Raw genomic sequence first — 9,383 nt, forward strand, 5'->3', positions numbered from 1 at the left:
CAGTCTCCATATGCCCAGCTGTTAGGAGTCTCAACTAAGGTCATCCCCACAAACACCCATGAGCTTCTCCCATCCCAGGTCTCAAACTATTCCCTGGGATGCCACCCAACCTTAAAAGTGTTACTAATTTTCTGATAAATTGCCAAATAGATTTACAGAGAGGTTGTACAAATTGGCACTCTCACCCCCAGTGGAGGAGTGTTCTTCATGCTCCTCATTGTTGCCAGCATATGCTGTCCCTTATATTTTTTATCTTATCCATTCTGATGGGTGTAAGGTGGAATCTCAGATTTGTGGCTTGCATTTCTCAATGACTAAGGATGTTGAACATTTCTTTTAGTGTTTCTCAGCCATTCACGATTCCTGTTTACAATTTTCTGTTTATCTCTGTTCTAAATTTTCAATTGGGCTACATAAATTGTGAGTGTCTAACTTCCTGATTTCTTTATATATTTCAGATATTAGCCCTCTGTCAAATGAAGGACTGGAGAAGACCTTTTTTCAGTCTGTAATCTGTCATTTTGTTCTACTGACAGTGTCTTTTGCCTTACAGGATTTCAGTTTCATGAGGTCCCAATTATTAATTGTTGATCTTAGTGGTTGAACTATGGGTATTCTGTTCAGGAAATTGTCTCCTGTACCAATGTATTCAAGGCTACTTCCACCTTTCTGTTCTTTTCAATTTCATCTATCTGCTTTTATGTTGCTTCACTTGAACTTGAGTTTTGTGCAGGGTAATAAACATGGATCTATTTGTTTTCTTCTACATGCAGACATCCAGTTAGACCAACACCACTTTTGTTGAAGATACTCACCGTCTTTTATTGTATGGTTTTGTCTTCTTTGTCAAAAATCAAGTGTCTGAAGGTGTGTGGGTGAACTTCTGTCTCTTTGATTTGATTACATTGTTCAGCCTATCTGTTTCTATACCAATACTATGGAGATTTTATTTCAATTGCTCTGTGGTGAACCTTGTCGTCAGGCTTGGTGTGACCTCCAGAAATTCTCTTATTGTACAGGATTAATTTAGCAATCTTGTACTTTATGCTTTTTTTTCATTTGAAGGTGAAAACTATGCTATCAAAGTTGTAAAGAATTGGTTAGAATTTTGATGAGAATTGCATTGAATTAGTATTTTGATTTTGGTAAGACAAACATTTTCACTATGTTAATCATGTCCATCCATAGGTGGCACATATTACAACTTTTAAAAGTTAAATCTATTTTTTTAAAAAATCAAATAATTTAAAATTCCAAGTGGTTTTCAGATATGTAATTTTCTTGATATTGGCTGCTGATTTATATAAACTATGTTACACACCTTCTATTGGCTATTGATAAATGCAGGGTGGAGGGGTCATTATTGTTTTAATTTGAGTCGCTATTAGTAACATCAGCCTCAATGGATAATAGTTCTCCTGCTACACTCTGCATGGATTGACCTAACTGGGGCAGTGAGCAAATGAAGAAAAGACAGACATACTGATGAATACAGAAAAGCTATGATTAGGTGATCTGGACTCACCTAATTTGTAAAGAAATTGAAATTTGTAAAGAAACATTTGTAGAAGAAAAATTTCAGGTTTTTCCTATAGACTCTCATTTGGTATACAAACCACATTTAAGGCCAAACCCAATACCCTGAAGTAGAAGGACAAAGAATAATTAATTCAATGGCAATTTTGTAAGTTCTTTGCCTCACAATGTCTCAAATGTAGTTAAATTTATTTTCTTTGGTTATGTATTGTGGTTTCTAGTTTTGTAGATATGGGGTTCTGTGTGTGCAAATGTGTATGACTGTATCTATTTGTACTTCTTGAGCTTTCCCTTTGGTTTTTACTTTCTGTTTCTTTGTTTTTTTTCCAACTTTTTTTGCTTTATGTCATGGCATACTATTATTAAATATCATTAATATTATTAATATTAATAATAATAATAATATTTTAGATGTCAGTTTGTACCCAAAAGAGAAAGAGAGAAGGAAAGGATATTGATTTGAGAGTGTGAAGGAAGTGAGAATGAACTGAGAAGTGTGGATAACAAACCATAATATGAATGTATAGCATTATACCATCTATTTTCAATACAAATATTTTTAAAGTAGAATAAAACTTCTTTGAAAAGTAAATCCAATTGTAAGTGCATTGATTGATACAGAGAATATATTCAGTGAAGCTCTGTTATAATATTTAAAAGAGAGGAAGGAGTATGCTACTATAACAGAAAAACTAAGTTTAGCTCCCATTCAACACACTGCAATCTGTATTGGGCACCACAACTGCCTTCCTGTAAAAAATATTTTTAAAAGTTGAATAGAATATACAGTAAAATAAAGGTGATACATATCTATAAACTCAGCATTTGTGAGTAAACACAGGTGACTAGATTTGGGGAATCTGAATAAGTAGGGTTACATGCCAGGTCACACTGGGATTTTGAAAAAGAATCTGATCAAATGTTAACTGATAATTAAAAGTTTATTCAATACTTTTGTGAAAGGGAATGAAGCCAATTCATTTACAACTAGGGTTCAGTAGAGGTGAGAATTACAAAGGATTAGCAGCATGTGGCATCCAGTCTTTCACCTAATAGGCAGGGCAAGATGAATATTGAATCTATGGAAATTGATCATTCAAATTGTAAATGATTAATGTAGACAGAAGCAGGAGTGCACAATGGTAGCTTCAACATTTTGGAAGCAGAGGCAGGAGTTTCAGGATTTCAAGGCTAGCTTGGGAAAGTGAGTTTGAACCAAGCTAGCATAATTAGAATATGTGCTAAAGAAGATGAAGCAGGGATGAAATCGACTGAATGTAAATGGTAAAGGGAAAATCTTAAACAGAAGGCAATTATTGAGCCCTAGATATACATTGGGGAAAATGGATTATTCTGATTTACCATAGGACAGACAAATGGCCAAGTGGGCCATGAATCATAGACAGAGCAGGTAAAATACAGTAGGAATGAGTATACATAATAGCCACCCATGAGATATGAAGAGTGTATTCAATAAATCATTGTGATGAACATGGGCAAAGAGCACAGGATCTGGAAGACACTAACTTAATTATTCACAGATATGAAAGAAGCACATAGTCTGAATCATGACCTCTTGACTTTACCTCACATAGTGATGCCCACTTACACCTCTACGCAAGAAACACAAGCTAGGCTCACAGCTGCTCACTGGATTCTTTAGAAGCTAACATTATAATAAGAGCAGAAATTATTGCATCTCCCCATTGGAGAAAATGCTTGCTGAACTACAGAAACATTCATTACAGAAGGTGTCTTCTCAACTGCTGATACCTCACTCCAAATGTTTCCTGCTGCCCATATCTGACTCTTTGTGGTGCTGTAGACTATAAACAATTTTGTTAAATTTCTGTCAAGTAATTGTGGCAAACACTGTCAACTCTAACCATTGTAAGATATAAGCAGAAAGAACAGGAGAAGCCTCTTCAAAATGTTACTTCTTAAAGGATGTTTGTATATTTTTCCAATTTTATATATAAAAAACTACAGTTAAGAACAGTAAGGACATTTTGTATGATACGAGCATACTAATGCATCTGATAAGGTATAGTCTATTCCTTGACTACCCTTGTTACAGCCTTCTTAAGGGTATTCATGTAACAGAGAGAAAATTATTTTTCTTTTAATTTGGAACCTACCTGTCCATTCTGCCAGGGCCACATTTCGAATAGAATTGAGCTGTACCTGCCATGTTCCCTGGCACTGAAGGGAAGAAAGTTTGCAGAGGAAGTTACCACTGTGGATGCTATGTCTCAGTATCTTTCAGCATTGTTTCTGCAGCAGTTAAAAGAAACTCAGTGAATACCATAAATAAAATGGCACTATGAGCAAAAGCCAGCAACAACAGTATATTCAACCTGAAAAGTTTCAAACACTAGGATTACAAAATAGCACACTAGAAATAAATATTCTTGGTATCTATGAAGAACAAAAGCATAGGACAGGCTCTCATACCCATTGTGCCAGCAGTTGAGAGACAGAGACATGAGAATCAGGAGTTCAAGGATAGCTTGGCTAACACAACTCCCTATCTAAAAACAACAAGAAAACAATAAAAGTTTAAAATATTTTTAAAGATATAAAGTACAACTCAACATGTAAATAAACTCTGAACACTTTTATCAGACAAAGAGAATTATTTGGGAAAATCAATATTTATTGTTTTTAAAATCAACCCAAGCAAATCAGTAGCCTTCCTATACTCAAAGGATAAGCAGGCTGAGGAAGATCTTAAGGAAATGACACCCTTCACAATAGCCACAAACAATATAAAGTATCTTTGTGAGACTCTAACCAAATGAATGAAAGATCAGTATGGCAAGAACTTCAGGTCTCTGAAGAAGGAAATCGAAGAAGACCTCAGAAAATGGACACTTCCGGAGGACCATGCTATACCTCTCCTGGGCATATACCCAAAGGATTCCCCGGCATGCAATAAAGACACATGCTCCATTATGTTCATAGCAGCCTTATTTATAAAAGCCAGAAGCTGGAAAGAACCCAGATGCCCCTCCAAGGAGGAATGGATACAGAAAATGTGGTATATTTACACAATGGAATACTACTCAGCAATTAGAAACAATGAATTCACAAACTTTTTAGGCAAATGGTTTGATCTGGAAAATATCATCCTAAGTGAGGTAATCCAATCACAAAAGAATACACATGGAATGCAATCTCTGATAAGTGGATATTAATTAGCCCAGAAGCCCTGAATACCCAAGGCACAAATCGCATAACAAATGACTCCCATGAAGAAGTATGGAGAGGGTCCTGATCCTGGAAAGGATTGATCTAGCATCGGAAGGGAATATAAGGACAGAGAAAAAGGAGGGAGGTGATTGAAGAAGGGATGGAGAGAAGAAGGTTTATGGAACATATGGGGAGGGGGGATCTGGGAAAGGGGAAATCATTTGGAATGTAAACAAAGAATATAGAAAATAAAAATATTAAAAAATATATAAGCTACTCTTCAATTCACCAAAAAGAAAAAAAGAAAAAAAGAAAATGGAGAAATCTTCCATGCTGGTGAATTGACAAGATTAATATACTTAAAATAGCCATCTTGCCAAGGGCAATATATTCAATGCAATCCCCATCAAAATCCCAACTCAGTTCTTCATAGAGTTAGAAAGAGCAATTCTCAAATTCATCTGGAATTACAAAAAACCCAGGATAGCTAACAATATTCTCAACAGTAAAAGAACTTCTGGGGGAATCTCTATCCCAGACCTCAAGAAATACTACAAAGCAATGGTGTTAAAAACTGTAGGGTATGGGTACAGTGACAGGTAAGAGGACCGATGGAATAGGACTGAAGACCCAGAAATGAACCCACACACCTATGGTCACTTGATCTTCGACAAAGGAGCTGAAAACATCCAGTGCAAAAAAGATAGCCTTTTCAACAAATAGTGCTGGTTCAAATGGAGGTTACCATGCAGAAGGATGCAAATTGATCCATTCTTATCTCCTTGTACTAAGCTCAACTCCAAGTTGACCTCTACATTAAAACCAGACACACTGAAACAATAGAAAAAAACTGGGGAAGACCCTTGAGGAATGGGCACAGGGGAAAAGTTCCTCAACAGAAAACCAATAGCTTATGCTCTAAGATCAATAACTGACAAATGGGACCTCATAAAATTACAAAGTTTCTGTAAGGCAAAGGACACTGTCAAAAGGATAAAACAGCAACCAACAAATTTGGAAAAGATCTTCATCAAGTACCTACATCCAACAGAGGGCTAATATCCAATATACACAAAGACTGAAGAAGTTAGACCCCAGAGAACCAAATAACCCTATTAAAAATGGTGTACAGAACTAAACAAAGAATTTTCACCTGAAGAAATTTGGATTGCTGAGAATCATCTTAAGAAATGTTCAACATCATTAGTCACTGGGGAAATGGAAATCAAAACAACCCTGAGATTTCACCTCACTCCAGTCAGAATGGCTAAGTTTAAAAACTCAGAAGACAACAGGTGTTGGCAAGGATGTAGAGAAAGAGGAACACTCCTCCACTGCTGGTGGAATTGCAAGATGGTAGAATCACTCTGGAAATCAATCTGCCTATTTTTCAGAAAACTGGGCATGACACTCCCGGAGGACCCTGTTATACCACTCCCAGACATATACCCAGAAGATTCCCCAGCATGCAATAAGGACACATGCTCCACTATGTTCATAGCAGCCCTATTTATAATAGCCAGATGCTGGAAAGAACCCAGATGTCCCTCAATGGAGGAATGGATATGGAAAATGTGGTATATTTACGCAATGGAATATTACTCAGCAATTAAAAGCAATGAATTCATGAAATTCTTAAGCACATGGTTGAAACTGGAAAATATCATCCTAAGTGAGGCAACCCAATCCAAAAGAATACACATGGAATGCAATCACTGACAAGTCGATAATAATTAGGCCAGAAGCTCTGAATACTCAAGACACAATTAGCTTATCAAATGATTCCCAAGAGGAAGGAAGGAGAGGGCCCTGGTCCTGGAAAGGCTTATATTTAAGTGACTCACAAAACTCCACCAGCGAACTCCTACAGCTGATAAACAACTTCAGCAAAGTGGCTGGATATAAAATCAACTCAAGCAAATCAGTTGCCTTCCTATACTCAAAGGATAAGTAGGCTGAGAAAGAACTTAGGGAAATGACACCAGTCACAATAGCCACAAACAATATAAAGTATCTTAGTGGGACTCTGACCAAACAAGTGAAAGATCTTTACATCAAGAACTTCAGGTCTCTGAAGAAGGAAATCAAAGAAGACCTCAGAAAATGGAAAAATCTGCCATGCTCATGGATTGGCAGGATTAATATAGTTAAATGGCCATCTTGCCAAAAGCAATATACAGATTCAATGCAATCCCCATCAAAATCCAAACTCAGATCTTCATAGCGTTAGAAAAAGCAATTCTCAAATTTATCTGGAATAACAAGAAACCCAGGATAGCTAAAACTATTCTCAACAGTAAAAGAACTTCTGGGGGTATTAGTATCCCAGACCTCAAGCAATACTCCAGAGCAATGGTGTTAAAAAACTGCATGGTATTGGCACAGGGACAGGCAAGTGGACCAGTGTAATAGAATTAAAGGCTCAGAAATGAATCCACACACTTATGGTCACTTGATCTTCATCAAAGGAGCTAAAAACATCCAGTGGCAAAAAGATAGCCTTTTCAACAAATGGTGCTGACTCATGCAGGTCAGCATGCAGGAGAATGCGACTCGATCCATTCTTATCTCCTTGTACTAAGCTCAACTCCAAGTGGATCAAGGACCTCCACATAAAACCAGACACACTGAAACTAATAGAAAAGAAACTGGGGAAAACCCTTGAGGACATAGGCACAGGGGAATAGTTCCTGAACAGAACACCAATAGCTTATGCTCTAAGATCAAGAATTGACAAATGGGATCTTACAAAGTTTCTGTAAGGCAAAGGATACCATCAAAAGGACAAAACAGCAAACAACAAATTGGGAAAAGATCTTCACCAACCCTACATCTGATAGAGGGCTAATATCCAATATATACAAAGAACTCAAGAAGTTAGACCCCAGGGAACCAAATAACCCTATTAAAAATGGGGTACAGACCTAAACAAAGAATTTTCACCTGAAGAAATTCAGATGGCCGAGAAGCACCTTAAGAAATGCTCAACATCATTAGCCATTAGGGAAATGCAGATCAAAACAACCCTGAGCTTTCACCTTACACCAGTCAGAATGGCTAAGGTTAAAAACTCAGGAGACAGCAGGTGTTGTCAAGGATGTGGAGAAAGAGGAACACTCCTTCACTGCGGGTGGGATTGTAAGATGGTACAACTGCTCAGGAAATCTGTCTGGCGGTTCCTAAGAAAACTGTATATGACACTTCCAGAAGACCCTGCTATACCTCTCCTGGGCATATACCCAGAGGATTCCCCAACATGCAATAAGATTACATGCTCCACTATGTTTGTAGCAGCCTTATTTTTAATAGCCAGAAGCTAGGAAGAACCCAGATATCCCTCAATGGAGGAATGGATACAGAAAGTGTGGTATATATACACAATGGAATACTATTCAGCAATTAAAAACAATAAATTCATGAATTTTTTAGGCAAATGGATGGAACTGGAAAATATCATCCTAAGCGAGGTAATGTAATCACAAAAGAATACACATGGAATGCAATCATTGATAAGTGGATATTAATTAGCCCTGAACCTCTGAACACTGAAGATACAATTAGCATTCAAATTATTCTGATGAAGAAGGAAGAAGAGGGCCCTAACCCTGGAAAGGCTTGATCCAGCATTTTAGGGGAGTACCAGGACAGAGAAAAGGAATGGGGAAAGATAGGAGAATGGATGGAGAGAAGAGGACTTATGGGACATATGGGGAGGGGGACTGGGGAAGGGGAAAGCTTTTTGAATGTAAACAAAGAATATGGAAAATAAATTAAAAAATAAAAAACAATAAATAAAAAAGGACAGGGAAATGGGAGGGTGTGATTGGGGAATGGGTGGAGGGAAGAGGGCTTATGGGACATATTGGGAGGGGTGAACCTAGAAAGGGGAAAGCATTTGTAATGTAGTCAAAGAATATAGAAAATAATAAATAAATAAATAGATAGATATATAGATATATAGATAGATAGATAGATAGATAGATAGATAGATAGATAGATAGATAGATAGATAGATAGATAGATAAAACTATCAATACAGGAGCAATGATAAGTGGAAGATATGAAAGCTGAAGGGATGATTCTGACAATTAAAGGATCAAAAATATATTAAAATATGACTATTAAGAAAAATTAAACCACAGAAACATGACTTACTAAATGAAAATCAAAGTGCAAGCCAGGGCCCATATAGGTCTCCCACAAGCACAGGCTTATGCATCTACACTTGCTTATATACCATGACTTCATACTAATACCCTATTGCTGAAGACACAACAAACTGTTGCACCAGGATACAGAGATTTAATCTCAAATCAATCAGAAAGCATTTTTCATTTTATTAGATTTCAAAGAGTCAAAGGTGCATAGGATGCTGCTTGGAGGAGAAACGATATGAAGGGCGTTACTCCTACCATGTTTAGGAACATACCTACTAAGCAAGTTATGCCCACTTGTACCATTGTTGAAGGATAACTAATTGCTTTCTTACTGAATTTGAATCATTTACCACATGAGGGATGCCATGTTTTAAATTCTAATGAAATCAAAGCACACGAATGGAGCAATCTTGGACCCTAGAGCTGAATCTTCTATAATACTTCTGTTACATGGCCATATGGAAAAATGTATTATACATATTTATATTTATTACCTAG

The sequence above is a fragment of the Apodemus sylvaticus genome, chromosome 2 (genome assembly GCF_947179515.1).
Source record: "Apodemus sylvaticus chromosome 2, mApoSyl1.1, whole genome shotgun sequence".
In the NCBI taxonomy this organism is placed as follows: domain Eukaryota; kingdom Metazoa; phylum Chordata; class Mammalia; order Rodentia; family Muridae; genus Apodemus; species Apodemus sylvaticus.